The sequence below is a fragment of the Mustela erminea genome, chromosome 14, assembly GCF_009829155.1.
Source record: "Mustela erminea isolate mMusErm1 chromosome 14, mMusErm1.Pri, whole genome shotgun sequence".
In the NCBI taxonomy this organism is placed as follows: domain Eukaryota; kingdom Metazoa; phylum Chordata; class Mammalia; order Carnivora; family Mustelidae; genus Mustela; species Mustela erminea.
Window position 1 is genome coordinate 39,096,201 of NC_045627.1, and position 17,305 is coordinate 39,113,505.

Consider the following 17,305-nt stretch of genomic DNA (forward strand, 5'->3'; position numbering starts at 1 on the left):
ATGTAATGACAATCCTAAAAATTTACATGATGTTATCAGCAATGAGTTGTGAAGTTGAAAATAATGTCTAACTTGTCCCTATCAATATGGTTTGGTTGCCCAAAAAGGACAACATATATGACTATTCAACCTGATCATCCCTGCTTGGTTAGAATGAAAATGAGAGATACCTTGGAGAACAGGAAATAGAATGATACAGTTGCCCTTTGAAAGACCAAACATTAGAACAGAACTGCTCTAGCCATACTATAAACCTCCAATCTCTTCTTGCATCTAAAAAAAGTTGAATATGTTCATCAATTAAATATTTCTTGAACAAAGTATCAAAAGTCCCATATTTTTAGGAAAATATTATTATATAGCTATGATTACAACTAATGAACAGAAGTAATTTAAACTCAATTAATAGATCAATGGTGGTAACTCAATCTTCTGAACAAGTCTCTAAAAAACCAGCCAGTCAGTGACAACTTCCCATTTTTTAAAGTTAGCCAAAGAGCAACAGCCTTACTCTTGTGAACACATCTCTGAAAATCAGCCCATTGTAAACAGTCTCTCCACCAGAATAATTGGGCTTTCATAGCTGATGTCAACCCAACTCACTCCTATCTTTGAAAGTCAGTCAATCCCCTGAACTCCACCTTTCACAAAATACCATATAAGAACAGCAGAGAGACTGGACCAAACAAGTGTAGTGCTTCTACACATAGAAAATAATAAATCAGTTTTTTATTTCACATTTTGAATGATGGTTACTTCCAAGAAAAGGGGAAGACAAAATAGAAAATGTAGACTTATTGAAGGAAGTTTTAATCAAATTGCAGTCATACATATGAAACAATTAGAAATCATTTGAAAGAGTAGATAAGTACTGAATGGTGAGGATTATAAAATACTACACGCTTTACTTGAGAGGAGAAATAATAAAGTTGAATTGGATAAAATAGGTAAGAGTGGGTAAATTTTTCACCCGGGGATTAAGATGATGGAAGCAATGTTTTAGAATATTACGCTATGTAAATTAGAGGAGAAAGAAAGTGGAGTCTAGATTAAGTAGTCCAAGATTCATTGAATAAATATTTATGGAACGCCTACCAACAGTGTCCAAGACACTGCCTAAGATAAAACTTTAATTAGACAGTTTCTTAAAGAGTTTATAATCTTATCGGATGGCGTGATATATGATTCCTGCTGTATATAACTTGGGAGTCCTTTGAAGGAAACCAAAAATACACTAAATAAATAAATATTAATTATAATAAAAGAAAATAAGGTGCTATGGAAAAGAATAACAGTAGGGACATAATTTAGATAGATAATACAGGGAAAGCGTTGCTGAAGACGTGACATATAAACTGGGACCTGAGTTGGCCAAATGAAGTGGGTGAACAAGAGCATTCTAAAGAGAGAGAATAGCATGTGTGAGGAGCATATGACAGGAAAAAGCTTGATGCATTTAAGAAGCTAAAAGAAACCTGGTGTATCTGTATTCCATAAGCAAGGGAGAAACCAGGATGATCCGTATGCTGAGGCTAAATTAGGCAAGACCTGTTTGGTACTGTAACAAGCACAACAGGAAGGCACTGAAGTATTTTTAAATAATGAGGCAATATCGTGTTAGCTACCTGTCACAAAAGAAAATGCTGTGTAAAAATATGAGTTTTCCATGTCACTGGGCATGGGGGATGAGCCTTGGGACTAGAAGCAATAGGGACTTTCTGTTTAATCCTGAGTAGGAACACAGAAGTCAAGAGATGAATGCAGCTGAAACTGGAAACCGTTCCAGTTACCAACATCCTATCACTGCGGCATTGAGGAAAGTGGTTGCAATGGGGTGGCCAGACCATCTAGGTCATGTGGCCTCAATGGGGATGCTCACTGTGGCAGACAAAATAATGGCCCCTCAAAGATGTCCACATCCTACTCCCCTGCATCTGTGAATATGTTATTTTACCTGACAAAAGAACTTTGCATATATAATTCAGGACCTTTAGATGGAGAAATTAGTCTGGGTTATTCAGGTGGACCCAATTTAGTTAAATGATTCTTTTTTTTTTTTAATTTTTTATTTTTTATAAACATATATTTTTATCCCCAGGGGTACAGATCTGTGAATCGCCAGGTTTACACACTTTAGTTAAATGATTCTTTACAACTGAAAACTTTTCCCAGTTGTGATCAGAGAAAGAGCTGTGAGGATGGAAGCGAAGTGACATATTTGCTACGATGCTGATTTGAAGATGGAGAGAGGGGACTAGGGGCCAAGAAACGTGGGAGGTCTCTAAAAACTGGAAAAGGCAATTAAATGGATTCTTCCCTAGAACAATTCAGAAAGGGACACAGCTGCCAATACTTTTGATTTTAACCCAGTGAGACCCACAGCAAACTTCTGACTTACAGAACTGTAAGATAATAAATCTGCACTGCTTAAGCCATCAAGTTGGTGATAACTTATCATAGAAGCAAGAAGAAACTAATACACTCATCACTTATATGACTATGACTGAAACAATATCTGAAGACAGTGACATTTCCCGAGGGTCTGAGTAAATTTCCTGATGGTCTGCCCTAGAAGTGAATGTAGTAATTAGGACTGACCCTTTACATAGGATAAGCATTCTTGCATGGGAATTATCTGAGGAAGAGAACTCTAGAGAGGAAGAAAGTCTTCTCAATAAGCAGGACAGGAGCGTCAAGATCTTTAATTTTAATAGCAAAAGGCATAGAACCTCATATTGACCTCTCAAGCTGGTATTAGTTACACAAAAAAAGTGCCATGGTCTCTAGTTTGGAAAGCTGGCCAGAAAAATGGTATCAACAACCAAAATAAAGAAGCTGGGAAAGTGAGCTAAATTTGCAGAGCAGTCGAAGAGTTTGATTTTGAATCTTATTAGATTTGAAATGACAGAGGTCATCACTGGTTTCAAACTTATTCTGCCAATTAATAGTTTGTCAATATTAAGCAGATTTCCATATTATAATGAAATCTTATATAAAAATGAAACTTCTATCTACTTGTGATTCTACTTTAAAATTAATCTGTGGCTTCTTTAGATTTAATTCTGCTAAATTTAAGTCAGCCACACATTAACTACACATGTCTTTCCACTGCTGGTTGGCAAGACAAGGCTACCTCCCCATAGTATTTTTTAGTACCATTCACCAAATATTTCTAAGACTTTTCCCAGACAGAAAGTTCTGCTCTTCTCCATCTTCCTTTTTTTTTTTTTTTAAGATTTAAAAAAATTTATTCATTTGAGAAAGAGAGAGCACGCACAAGAATGGGGAGAGGCAGAGGGAGAGCAAGAAGTAGACTCCTCTCCAAAGTGGGAGCCTGACATGGGTCTCAACCCCAGGACCTGGAGATCGCAACCTTAGCCGAAGGCAGACCCTCAGCCATCTAAGCCACCCAGGAGTGCCTCTTCTCCACCTTCTTTAAAGTTAGTTTTTGCCAACAAATTTGCTTTGGCCATTGAAAGTGACATGTATGAAAGTCAAAATATGTTTCATCATGGTCCCTTCTGAGACTCAGAAGCCATGTCACCATGGAAGCCCATATTGAGATGAAGCCTTAATCAGTACAGATCTCTTGAGCTGCCACAATGAACAAAGCTTCAAACTCTGCACTACCTTGATGATCTCCACTGGGTGTGTAGCTTGAGTGAAAAACAAACTTCTATCATGTTAACTCACTAAAATTTATTTATAACTTCAGTATTGCTTAGTCTATCTTAACCTATGTACTGCCTAAACAAAGTCAGACTTTTCCTTTATAAAACTTATTACCAGAATTGTATTTATTGATTATATTTGTACCTGAAATGAACACTGTATGCTGCCTACCTAGAATTCATCCACCACGTTGCCAACCTTAAGACTTTCCAAACTGCCCAGCATTTCAGGGTAGGTGTGACTTCTACTTCTGCTTGGAATTTTAAAAAAAAAAAAAAAAAAAAAAAGCAAAGAATTTTGCTCCCACAATGACAAAAAAGCCAGATAATCTGCAAAATCATACATTTTTTGAGCACACCAGATAGCTGAGTTTGCAAGGCAACCAAGTAACTGGAGTTCCAAGGAGAAATGGGCCACACGGTTTAGACCTTTGGGAGAGTAAAAAATAACTCACCAAAATGTTTAACGAATTGCTAATGGTCATGTGTAGGCTAGTATGTTAGTTTGGAGCCTCAGACACAAAAGGAAATTGCACTTGCAAGTTTTTCCCACAAGCTCAGTGGTACTGAGATGAATGATTAGAAGCAGGGCAGGAGATCATGAAGAACACCAAATGTTGCAGACACAAAGGAGGTAATTGGCAGCTGCTAGGAATTGGGCCAAAAACCCCCAGATCCTTTTTCCTCAGACTCTTCTATACTATGAAGCAAAAGCCATAAGCCACTGGATAAATGGTAGCAAACTTATTGGCCCCCAGGGCACAAACAAAGATCACTTGTGGTTAGGGGATCTATAGAAAGAAAGCCCTTTATCTTTGCAGGGGAGACAGGAAATTCTCTTAGACCCTGGATCCTACATTGATAACAAACTGAGATCCACTATTGGTGAGGGAGGAGCAAAAACTCTTGCCCAAGATCAGCCATAGATAACAGGCTGAGTTGGCTTCCACAGAGAGGAGACTGAAGAACTCCCACCTCCCAAAGCCCAGACACACTGACTCTCCCTAAGACTGAGACTGGACTAGGACACAGAAAATCTTTATTACAAACCCAGCCTAACAGTGAGTGTGGAGAGAGAGAGTCCCTCTGTGGCATAAGAATGCAGGGGCAATTGAAATCACAAGGGAGGGCACCTGGGTGGCTCAGTCATTAAGCATCTGCCTTGGACTCAGATGGTGATCCCAGGGTCCTAGGATCAAGCCCCACATCCAGCACCACATTGGGCTCCCTGCTGGTAGGAGGCCTGCTTCTCCCTCTCCCACTCCCCCCTACTTGTGTTCCCTATCTCGTTATGTCTCTCTCTGTCAAATAAATAAATAACATCTTTAAAAAACAAACAAAAAACAAAACAAAACAAAAAAAGAAAAAAAAGAAAGCACAGGGAAAGCAGGAACACTGAGAGAAACTCTCTGAAACACCAGCCCCCATGCTAAGCACAAGGAAACAGTATCTTCCTGCTAAATGAATTTCAAGTCTGTGATGTACAAAGCCCCAGCCCAGCTCCGCTCCTAACTAGATTGACCCAACTCCCAACATTAACATCCTGACAGAAGAAGAGGTGTGTTCATTGTCAGGTGCGGACACTGCTTACCAGAAAACAGTACTGTTCTACACATAATGTCCAGCATTCATTATAAAACCATGAGACACACAAACAAACCCATTGTCAAGAAACAAAGTAGTCAACAGAAATGTAGTCAGAGGTGAGTCCAATGTTGGAACTCTCAGACACGGACTTCAAACTAACTAGTGAAAGATGTGGACAAAAATGCATGAACAAATGGAGAATTTCAGTAGGTAGATGAAAATTCTAAGAAAGAGTCAAAGGCAAGTGCTAGGGCAAAAAAATCCCATTATTCAGAGATGAATAATTCTTCCTTTTTTTTCTTTTTAAACATTTTTTTAAAGATTTTATTTATTTATTTGACAAAGATCACAAGTAGGCAGAGAAGCAGGCAGAGAGAGAGAGAAAGAGAGGAGAAAGCAGGCTCCCCGCTGAGCAGGAGGCCCCATACAGGCTTCTATCCCAATCATGACCTGAGCCGAAGGCAGAGGCTTTAACCCACTGAGCCACCCAGGCGCCCTGAATAATTCTTTAGATGGACTAATAAGTGTACTCAACACAGCTGTGTACAGAAGAATAAGTTATCCAAACCAATACAGGTTTCACCAGTTATCCAAAAGAAAAACATTTCTATGAAACCTTCCCTAAGCTGAATGGCCTAAAGTGAAGAAGAAATAATGATTAATTTATATGTAATTTTTTTTTTAGCATTCCCAGACCCAAAAACAAACTCTCTTAGGCTGTTCTGATATCTTAGGACACATCTTGCTAACAGATGCACAAAATAAATCAAGATAAAGTACAGATGCTCACAGACACAGTACAAAGTTATGGTGGCTTGGTGCTGAGATGCTGAGTGTAGTTTTTGGGGAAGGAGCTTGGCAGTGCCACTTACCTAGAGTGCATATTGCCTCTAAATTACTCACTGCAAAACAAACACTGAACACTATTTCTGCTTTTTGACTTTTTTGATAGAAACGCAAATCTTCTTCTGATTTCCTTCAGTTAGCAAAAACAGGTACTGATGTAGGTCTTTCATAAAAGCAAAGTGGTATTATGCAAACTTTTGAAAAGTAAGGGATGCCAGTAACCAACGAGAAAAAAAGTGAAAAACAACTAGACCAACAATGAAATTAGCTATGGAACAGCATCAAAAATCCTACATATATCTTACATAGTCCCAGAAAGGGAAGAGAAAGGAAATGGGCCTTTAAAAATATCTGCAGAGATAATGAGACAGTACATTCCAAAAATAATAAAATCAAACTGCATATCCAAGAAATTTATCGACTCCAAAATCAGGGGAGGCCCCTCATCCTGATAAGCCTGATTCACGTCAGTAAAGTGAAATCCGTCTTCCCACAGCAATCAGGGATGGTCACTTAACCCAGGTCCTGATCAATTCATGACATTCCTTTGATGCTAGGAATTGTTTGGTTAGGGGTTCAGAAAGTGGGGATTGTAGCCAAAATTGATTCAAATAGAGTGAAGACCAACACTTTTGTTTCATGGTTGAGGGAGACATACTCTCTAGATAGTAACAAAAAAGTAAATAGCCCTAAGATCTCCTGGCAGCACTTCATCTACCATGATAAAAGCCAACTTGAGGAGGAGCCAATACATGAAATAGATCAGAGCTGAAAGAGACTGAGTAAAACTTTAATCAAATAGTATCTGAAGCCTAAATTATAGGTGAATGTTTTAACTAAGCAAATTAAGAAATTCACTTATTGCTTAAGCAAAGTAAATTTGAATTTTTTCAAATCTCATTTGCAAGTAACCAAACACATCTTAACTGACAAGGTACCCTAGTACTAGTATTAAGAGTCATTTTAGAGACAGCTCCAATTCAGCTGTCAGCTGTTTTCTTGTTTTGAACCAAATTTCTGATTCCCAAAGGAGGTGTACTTGTTTTCAAAAGGAAAACAATCATGTCAGGAGACTACTACCTTTTACCAAGCAACTTTTGCCTTTACTCTATTTGGATCAATTTATTGTAATAAGGAAGTCTTTTAATGATTCACTTATTCATTCATTCATTCAACAACTATTTATTGAGCACTTAAAATTTTCTAGGCATTTATATCCAGCATTGGAAATACACTGGTGAATAAGGCACATTTATTTATTAATTTTGGTTGCAAACGATTTTTGAGTAGCATGACAGCTGTATCAAACTCCAGCTACTCCTTTCTCATTTTCTGGTATCTTTCCTGAGCAATGTATCACTCTTTTAATATAAATAACTTGAGTCCTAAGTATTACATATTTTCAAGTGCTACAGCTTGCAGGGGAATGTCCAAAAACTATTCTGTCAAGCATAAGATATATTTACAAATATAAAAAGTATATTTTTTTGTTGAAAACAATTAAGTTACATTTCAGAAGAATGCTTTTGTTTATAAACAAACAGCATCTATCTGACTTAGCTGTCTGAAAGATTTGTACAGCTTGGCTCGTCCATGCATTCTTCCACCCAAAGGAACTTGTCAAGAGTTCAAACAAACCAGGCGAGAATGCCAGAAACCTCAACTTTATTTGGTGAAGCAAGATTCAGAGTTTAGGCCCTGGAATTCATTTAGTCACAGAATCATAATATTTGGTAGGTGGAAAAACTTTGATCTAGAAGGAGCTTTGGAAGAATCAGTGAGCCCAGGTTCTAGTCCATCATTAACAGTATAGAAGGGTGCCCTAAGTGAATTGCTTTAACTTTCATGCTTTATCCACCAAATGACTCTAATAATATTTGCCCCATCAAAGACACAAAAACAAGATGAGAATCGACTGAGATAGTTGTTTTGAGAATTTTTGGAGAAGCATGAAGTACAATATTAATAGGAGAGTGATCATCATCAGATGCTGTATAGTATAGAATGTGTGAGGTTTTGTTTTGTTGTTTTTTTTAATCATAGAGCCAAAGTTGGTGAGTTTTAGATCTGTTTCAATGACTTCCACAAAAATTATGAAATGGAGTGATTAGTTCCAATCTTAATAGGTACAAGCGGTAAAGAGAATGATGCTAATTTTATAATTATTCTATGGGATTAATGTTAGTTCTCAAGTCAATCCTAAAGTTAAAGAACACTGTTTAATATTCTATACCAATTTAAGGAATACTTTTTTTAAAAAAGATTTTGTTTATTTATTTATTTATTTGACAGATAGAGATCACAGGTAGGCAAGAGAGAGAGGAAGGGAAGCAGGTTCCCCACTGAGCAGAGAACCCGATGTGGGGCTCGATCCTAGGACAATGGGATCATGACCTGAGCCAAAGGCAGAGGCTTTAACCCACTGAGCCACCCAGGCGCCCCAAGGAATACTTTTAATAGAGCTACTGTATTAGATTCATTGAGCTAACAGTCATACTTCTTCCCTACTTCCTGTATTCAGGCTTATGTTTTAAAAAAAAAAGTTTACCTTTCCCAAAATTAGGCCTGGTTTTGGCCCTTGGTTTCTAGGAGGTAATCTCATGCCTGATAGGAGTGTCTTTGTTTGCCTGGTGGTCTTGGAGCCCACTGAGAATCTAACAATGTGACTTAGGTGGGGATTGGCCATACCCAATAGCCTTGGAATAGGAACTGTCCACACCAGAAAGCCCAACAATGTGACTTACAGTAGGAGCTTCGGATGATGGAGCCCCAGTAGAAACTCTGGACTGCAATGTTCCAGTGAGTTTCCCTGGTCCGCAGCATCCTATATATACTGTCGCTCATTAATGCTGGAAAAGTAATGCATCCTAAGTGTTTGGGGAGAGAACAATGGGAGCTCCACTTTTGGTACTTCCCCAGATTCTACTTTATGTGCTTCTCCCCTTGGCTGATTTTAATCTGCATTCTTTCCCTCTAATAAATCATAATCATGAGTGTAATAGCTTTCAGTAAGTTCTGTGAGTGCACAAAACTGAGAAGGGGGATGCCTGGTAGCTCAGTCAGTTAAGCATCTGCCTTCAGCTGAGGTCATGATCCCAGGTCCTGGGATCAAGTCCTGCATAGAGCTCCTTGCTCAGCAGGGAGCCTGCTTCTCTCTTTCTCTCTGCCTGCCGCTCTACCTGCTTGTGTTCTCTCTCTCTGTCAAATACATAAACAAAATATTTAGGGGGGAAAAAAAACCTTGAGAATAGTCTTGGGAAACCTTAAAACTTGTAGTTGGTAACAGAAGTAAGAGTGATCTCTTGTGGGGATTTGCATATTTCCACGTGTGCTTTTACCATCTGCCATCATCATCCAAAGAATGTGCCCATGCTAGCTTGCTAGCAAATGAGAGACACATGGAGCACAGCCAAGGCACCCCCACTGTTCTAGCCAAGACCATTTTCAATTATCCAACAGTGTCCCACCTCTAGGCATATAAATGAGCTTACAGAGATCAGCAGAATCACCTAGGCAAGCCCTCCAGTTGTGTGGGTAATAAACACTTGCTGTAAGCTTCTGTGCCTTTGTGATTGTTTGTTATAAGTATTATTGTTATAATAGATAATTGATAACAGCTACCTCCCAAGCTTCCATTGTAATGTGGGAATAAAGAGAGTATGAATCGGGACGCCTGGGTGGCTCAGTTGGTTAAGCAGCTGCCTTCGGCTCAGGTCATGATCCCAGCATCCTGGGATCGAGTCCCACATCGGGCTCCTTGCTCAGCAGGGAGCCTGCTTCTCCCTCTGCCTCTGCCTGCCATTCTGTCTGCCTGTGCTCGCTCTCTCCCCCTCTCTCTGATAAATAAATTAAAAAAAAAAAAAGAGAGTATGAATCATGTAAATCAGGGGGAAATCTCTAAATTCTTTCCATCCAACATTGAAAACATAAGGATCATGTATCTGGATAATACTTGTGTTACAAAGTACTAGAGATTTAGGGTTATTTCCAACTGAGGTTTAAAGAACTAAAATAATTACCAGATGAAGTTACAGAAAAAATTATATTTGCTTTGGAGATATAATGACACACAATATACACTTTTTCTAATACTCAGAACCTCTTTAGATATTGGGGTAAAGGTGAAATTACACAAGACACTAGTTATTTAACTATAGTCATAACTTATTATTGAAAGCCTTTTGCTAGACCTTTTAACTGATAATGAAACTGGTAGTTTTTAAATTAACTTCTGTCAATATTCTATTGGAACTGCTAGTAACTACAGTGAAATGGTTCACAGTCATTTAAAAAAGAGGGTTGGGGTGCAAAAGCAAAGACAGCAAGAGTTCAATTGACAGGAAACAGAAACCTACTCAACTGAGTGACTGCATTATGCTAACAAAATCATGTATTCAAATTAAGCCTTATCCCGTATTTGGGTAGAGGAGAAAGAAACCTATTGTACCTTGTTCCTGAAGAGAAGCTAAGGATCTCCCAGTGTTTATGGCACCACTAGCTATGCAGATAGGGGGTCTTTGCAAGTGGTTGATTATTTGAGGGACTCTCACATAAACACCTTCCCACCTATTTGCTAAGATCTTTTTCTTGTCTCACATGTAATGAGACATATCCAACCATAAACCTGCCAGTTTGCTCAGGTATACCCTACATTCTATGTCCATCCCCATAAGTGGCTGAAGACTGAGTAAATGAGCTGTTTTCTCACATGCTTGCATGCTAACTCACTCTCTCTGTCAAACACACATAATACACACATATGCATGTATAATTAATTTTTGATGGCAGAGACAGTATGTTATTCACAATTATAACCTCAATTCTAGCATGATGCCTGGCATGTGACAGGTTTTCAATAAAGACTGTTCAATGAATTAATAAACACATATCTTTAAATACATTGTTACTTTCAGGGTGCCTGGGTGACCAGCTGATTAAGCACCCAACTCTTGGTTTTGGCTTAAGTCATGAACTTGGGGTCAGAGGATCGAGCCCTGCGTGGGGCTCCACAATCAGCCCTGAGTCGGGTTGAGATTTTCTCTCATCATCTTGCCTCTGCCCTTCCCCTTGCTCATGTGTGAGTGTGCGTGCTCTCTCACTAAAATAAATAGATAAGTATTTTGGGTGGCTCAGTTGGTTGGGCCACTGCCTTTAGCTCTGGCACAGTCACATCAGGCTCCCTGCTCAGGGGACAGCCTGCTTCTCTGTCTGCCTGCTGCTTGTGCTCTCTCTCTTTCTGACAAATAAATAAATAATATCTTTAAGAAAAAAAAAGTTTTTTTATTTTTTTCTATTTTTTTTTTAAAGATTTTATTTATTTATTTGACAGACAGAGATCACAAATAGGCAGAGAGGCAGGCAGAGAGAGAGGAAGGGAAGCAGGCTTCCCACCGAGCAGAGAGCCCAACGCGGGGCTCCATCCCAGGACCCCAGGACCATGACCCAAGTCGAAGTCAGAGGCTTTAGCCCACTGAGCCACCCAGGCGCCCCCAAAAAATGTTTTTTTTAAAAATAAGTAATACATAAATACATTGTTACTTTCACCACTAAAAGCTAGACTGGGATTCAACCACTTGAAGGTCAATTTTTGCCCTTAAAAAAGTATTAGTTTATTATATTTTATTTAAAAATTGCCATTGATTTAAACTTAAACATGTCTGAGGAACGATCATTTTTACCTTATTATGACCTAAAAACACTAGAAGAATTATAGTTATTTATACCATATTTGCTGTATTTACTAATCATGCACTGTGATGGTTTAACACAATTAATGATTTGACTGAATATTTTTAGCAGCTTGATTGAGCTACAATTCAAATAACATATAACTTACCTTACCCAATTAAAGTATGCAATTCATTGAACGATATTGGGCTCACAGAACTGTACAGCCATCACCACAATCAATTTTATATTTTCATCCCTCAAAAAAACCCCCAAACCTCTGTTCCCACTAGCACTCACTCTTCATTCTCCTTTTCTAACGTTTCTAACCCTCTGTTTTTTCAAAGTGCAAATAATACTACTTATCTTATAGGATGTGAGGATTAATGACAATTCATGAAACACTTTGCATGGTACCTGGACCACAGTAAATGCCTAGTTAAAATCTTCTCTATTTGTCTTAGTCCATTTGGTCTGCTATAACAAAATTCGACAGACTGGGTATCCTATAAACAACAAAAATTTATTTATTACAGTCCTGGAGTCCTAAAGTCCAAGAGCAGGGTGCTAGCATGGTTGGGTTCTGGTGAAGACCCTCCTTTAGGCTGCAGACTGCTGACTTCTCTCCAAATCTTCACATGGTAAAAGGAGCAAGGAAATCCTCTTGGGACTCTTTTTATTTTTTTTAAGATTTTATTTATTTGACAGACAGAGATCATAAGTAGGCAAAGAGGCAGTCAGAGGGGGGTGGGGAACAGGCTCCCTGCTGAGCAGAGAGCCTGATGCAGGGCTCCATCCCAGGACCCTGAGATCATGACCTGAGCATAAGGTAGAGGCTTAACCCACTGAGCCACCCAGGTGCCCCATTAGGTCTCTTTTATAAGGGCATTAATCTCATTCATGAGAGCTCCATCCTAATGACCTATTACCTCTCAAAGTCCTCACCTCCTAATACTATCACATTGGGATTATTATTTCAACATATAAATTTTGAGGGAACATGAGGATTCAGACCATACCATTATTTTTATTATATAGCACTTTATACTTAGTAGCTTAAAAATAGAGTCATTTTGATTTTTTAAAAAAATTATTAGAGCCCTAACTTCCTCCAAGCACGTTTCCCCATCTCTTTGGAATTTATTGACTTTATAATCTTGTATTCCTCGAGTTTTCTACGCCTTCCTTAAGAACAATGAATCAATCTGATAAAATGCTTGGGTTCATGTGTTAATGGAAAGACCCAAAAGAAATGGCCGGTCAACCAGAATTACTATTCTTCCTTCCCATGTAACCAAGTTACATGTTAATAATAACATACAGGTTTTAATAATCAGTATCCCCTGTAATCTACCCTCCACACACATAGAAATTCCTTTACAATGTAAGTCAAATCATCTCATTCTCCTGCTCAAATTCTTCTGTCACATCCCATCCCTCCCAGAGTACAAACCAAAGGATTACAATGGCTCGATAAGAATTGTAAGACTTGTGAAGCCCTATGTGATCTGATACTTGGCTACACTTTGACCTCATCTCTGATTATCATGCTTTGTCCTAGGCTTTCCTCAGACCTGCCAGTTACTCTTCCTCCCCAGGACCTTTGCATCTGCTGATTTTCTCCTGTCTACAAATCTCTTCACATAGATTTCCATTTGGTTTCCTTCCTCAACTCTTTCACTGTCTTTGCTCAAATATCACCTTTACAATAAGGCTGGCCACCGTATATAAAATAGCAAAATCCTCCCTCCTCTTATCTTGCTTTATTTTTCTCCTCAGCAGTTATAACCAAACACATTGTATATTTAACTTGTTTTTTCCTTTAGAATGTAAGTTGCATGAAAACAGAAATTTTCCATTTTTCACCCCTGCTGTATCTGGTGCCTATTAACAGTCCCAGGTTGGTATTTATTAAAGACATGTTGAATGAAGGTCCTTCAAAACTGTCTTTTCCTACAAGCAAGCAACTTTTAAGCAAGAAAAGAGCAGAACCAAAGTAGTTTTGCTAGACTGCTTTCAGTGCTATGGAATACTGCCCTGGTTGATCAAGGGATGCATTCTGACATAAGCTCACACGCCTTTAGACATAGTCATGTCCTTTACAATTGGCAGATTTCATGAAATGTTAGAACTAGTTCTAAAGTGGGCAGAGACAGAAAGTTTGAAAGTTAGCTTAGTTCCTACCCCAACACTCCTTTCCTTCCCCACAAAATATGTCTTTTGTGTACTAGGATGGGTTTAATGACTATCTTTTTGTTATTGAAAAGTGAATCTACTGCTTCTCCAAAGACAAGGTTGGTAGTTTTTCTGGTAATGGATTTAGAAGATCTTAGATCTTGCTTTTGACATTCACTGTTAACTTTGCTGTTGTAGTGGATTTTAACATGCCTCTGGATTAAACTACAATTCCCAGGGGGCCTCTCTAGGTGAATTCTGGGAAGTGTGGCAAAAGAACGCTTACAACCACGGTTAACCTTGGAAGACTTAACAGCTAGCATGAAAACAGAACTACATTTCCCAGAGTGCATCAATAGGGTATTCTGGGAAGTGTGGCAGAGGGCCCTAGGCGGGAAAGCCCTACTTCCCAGGAGCCTTGCTAGTTCCCTGGTTTCTGCTGATTCCTGAGGCCTAGGAAGGCACCCTCCCCCAAATTCAGAGTGAGTACAGCGGAACAGAAAACTGTTGAGTTTCTAAGCAAAAGAGGGATTTTATGGGAAGGCATAATCAAAACTTGAAAAAAAGCTCTTGGTCACAGCATTTTGTGATTTTTAGCTTAGTCTTTTCCTTATTGCAGGAACCAGGGAATGGCCAGTTTTGCATCGTAACTTATAGAACCACCCTTTTAACTAAAGATAAAGCTAATATTCTAACTAAAGCTAGTATTTTTCTGGTACTTTCTTGGAGAGTCATTTAAAAACGGAACTTGCTTACCTTTTTGCCTTGTTCCTGCATTATTTTTTAATTAAGGGAGGAAACATTTTTAGAAAGCAAACCATAAAGCTACTTAAGGAGACCTTGAAATCTGTGTCCTTTGGCTCCTCAGTTTTGCATATATCCTCATTCCTCTGAGGTCCACAGTAATGAATAAATAGACAGACTGAAAAGGGCTCTCTCAAAAAACTTCTTGGTAGAATAACCACAGAGATTCGAGATGGACCCTTTCTTCATGCTGTAGTACTTTACAAAGTAATCTTTCTTCTTAAAATGAACAGGATAAAAAATGTAGGAATTATGTATTACAGGGGCTTGAGAGATACTGTTAATCTTAACAGCCTTGCCTCTTCATCAAATAATTTTTGGTAAAAACAATATTATCTTTCATCTTTATCAGTCCTTGTACTTTTTTTTTTTTTTAAGATTTTTATTTATTTATTTGACAGAGATCACAGGTAGGCAGAGAGGTAGGCAGAGAGAGGCGGAAGCAGTTTCCCTGGCGAGCAAAGAGCCCGATGTGGGGCTCCATCTCAGGACACTGGGTTCATGACCTGAGCCAAAGGCAGAGGCTTTAACCCACTGAGCCACCCAGGTGCCCCGTCCTTGTACTTTTAAAGACATAAATCATAAATGAATGTTGAAAAATGCTTTCCAATGTATTTCTCATCAAAACATGAGTTTTGGAGCCCGATAGCCCTGGGCTTGAAACTGCTACTGTCTAAACTGTGATTTCAGGTTAGTTAAAGCTTTATCTTCCTCACTTGTAAAATGGGATAAATTTGTTCATTCATTCATTCACCCATCTATCTATATTATGTAAAACATAATATTATGTTTTACATTGTGATAGAAACAGTGCCGGGTGCTATAGAAAGGGGAAGATACCACCCCTTAAGGATTTTACAATCCAACAGATTTGAGAATTAGGTAGAAACCTGACATGGTTGTAATACACTTCAGATCCATTTTCTTCAGATCCATTTTCTCTCCTTCCGTCCCCTATGAGAAGTGAGACAGAAAGGAAGCTCCAAGGAGTTAGGTGACAGCTCCAGATCACAAATTCAGTCAGTGGGAGAATAAAAGTCCAGAGTCTCTTCAGTGCTTACTTCCCTGTTCCTTCCTCAGTTTGGACATAGGCAGAGACTGTAAAACAGAAGGCAAGCCTGAGCTTGTCATCTAATGTAAAATAACAGTGCTAGTATTTTCTTCCAAAACTTATTTCATGAATAGTGAACTTTTATCCCCAGCATGCCATCAGGAATAAAATACCATAATAGTTGCCAATTCAAACAAAAACAGTTCTGTTTGTAATGTGGAGGATCATGGCAGGTTTACCAGTTGTTTTCCAGCAAGTTTACTGAAAGTGAGCTCTTGAGCCAATACACACTTTAAATAAAACATCACACTGAAGACCTCCAGAAGAGTAAAAAATCACAAACCATTTAGAAAAAAGTAACACATTTTCCCTGCATTAAATTTCTAAATAGCGTGGAGTTTTAAGAAATTATATTTTCATTCTGCAAGTCGGTTCACATATCCTCATTGTTAAAAGACCTCTTTTTTCTTTTCTTTTCTTTTTTTTTTTTTTGGACTGAGGTACACAAAGAAATGCAACACATATACCAGTTGGTTCCTGTACTGTGTTTCTGTGATCATGTTATGGAAAATGCTGAAATGTACTATAATATTCTAAAAACCTAGAATGGTCAAAACCACAGTAAATAAATGAGCACAGGGCATCAAACAGTTTGCAAAAGGGAAACCAGAACTATTAAATCTCAAAACACTTTTAATCTTGGTAGTTATTACAAAAATATAAAATGAAAGGTTTTTGTTTTTTTTTTAAAGCCAAACACTACTGAATCTTGTAAATGCAGCAATGTGTAGAAAGAGCCATATGATTTTAAACTAAATTTTGTCCCAGTAATTCTACTTTGGGAAACTTAAAAGAAGTAGCCTGAAAATATCAGCACATAGGTATTTAGTGGTCTCTTATTTCCGGTAATTTAGAATCAGAGCAACCTAAATGTCTAAAATCAGGGGAATGTTTAGCCAAATAAGGATGAGTCTACCTGAATGTATTATTTTGCAGCTAAAAATATTTTATAGCTTATACAAAAACAGAAAACTGCTTGTGATGTGTTTCGTGAAAGCACGTTGACAAAAATGTGTCCTCTAATTACAAATATGTAGAAGTTGTACATGTAAGGGGGCACCTGGGTGGCTCAGTGGGTTAAAGCTGCCTTCCGCTCAGGTCATGATCCCAGGGTCCTGGGATAGAGCCCCACATCAGGCTCTCTGCTCAGCGGGGAGCCTGCTTCCTTCCCTCTCTCTCTCTGCCAGCCTCTCTGCCTACTTGTGATCTCTGTCAAATAAATGGATAAAATCTTAAAAAAAAAAATCATACATATAAAAAAGATTAGAAAATATATGTTATATTTATGTGGTCATATTATGGACAGTCTCACAATTCTGTCTTCTAGATGTCCTGTAATGTAATTATGTTAATTTTATAATTCAAATTATATATTTCAAAGAGAAACTTACAGTTAAAGCTGATTTTTAAGGAAATCACTTTCTCCTCTTTTACTTTTCAATAA

At 38.3% G+C, this 17,305-nt stretch overlaps 1 protein-coding gene across 3 annotated transcripts in view; it reads left to right on the forward strand.

The window, feature by feature from the left end:
- Positions 1–17,305, forward strand: part of NUDT13 (nudix hydrolase 13) — a 35,610-nt gene that overhangs the window by 3,613 nt on the left and 14,692 nt on the right. For 2 of the 3 annotated variants that reach the window (XM_032313182.1, XM_032313184.1), the window contains exon 1: positions 14,331–14,428. The exons of the other annotated variant lie outside the window; for it this stretch is intronic. The gene's annotated coding sequence lies outside the window, so the exon portion shown is untranslated. Of the gene's footprint in view, positions 1–14,330; positions 14,429–17,305 lie in introns of those variants that run through there. 3 annotated transcript variants of the gene reach the window in all.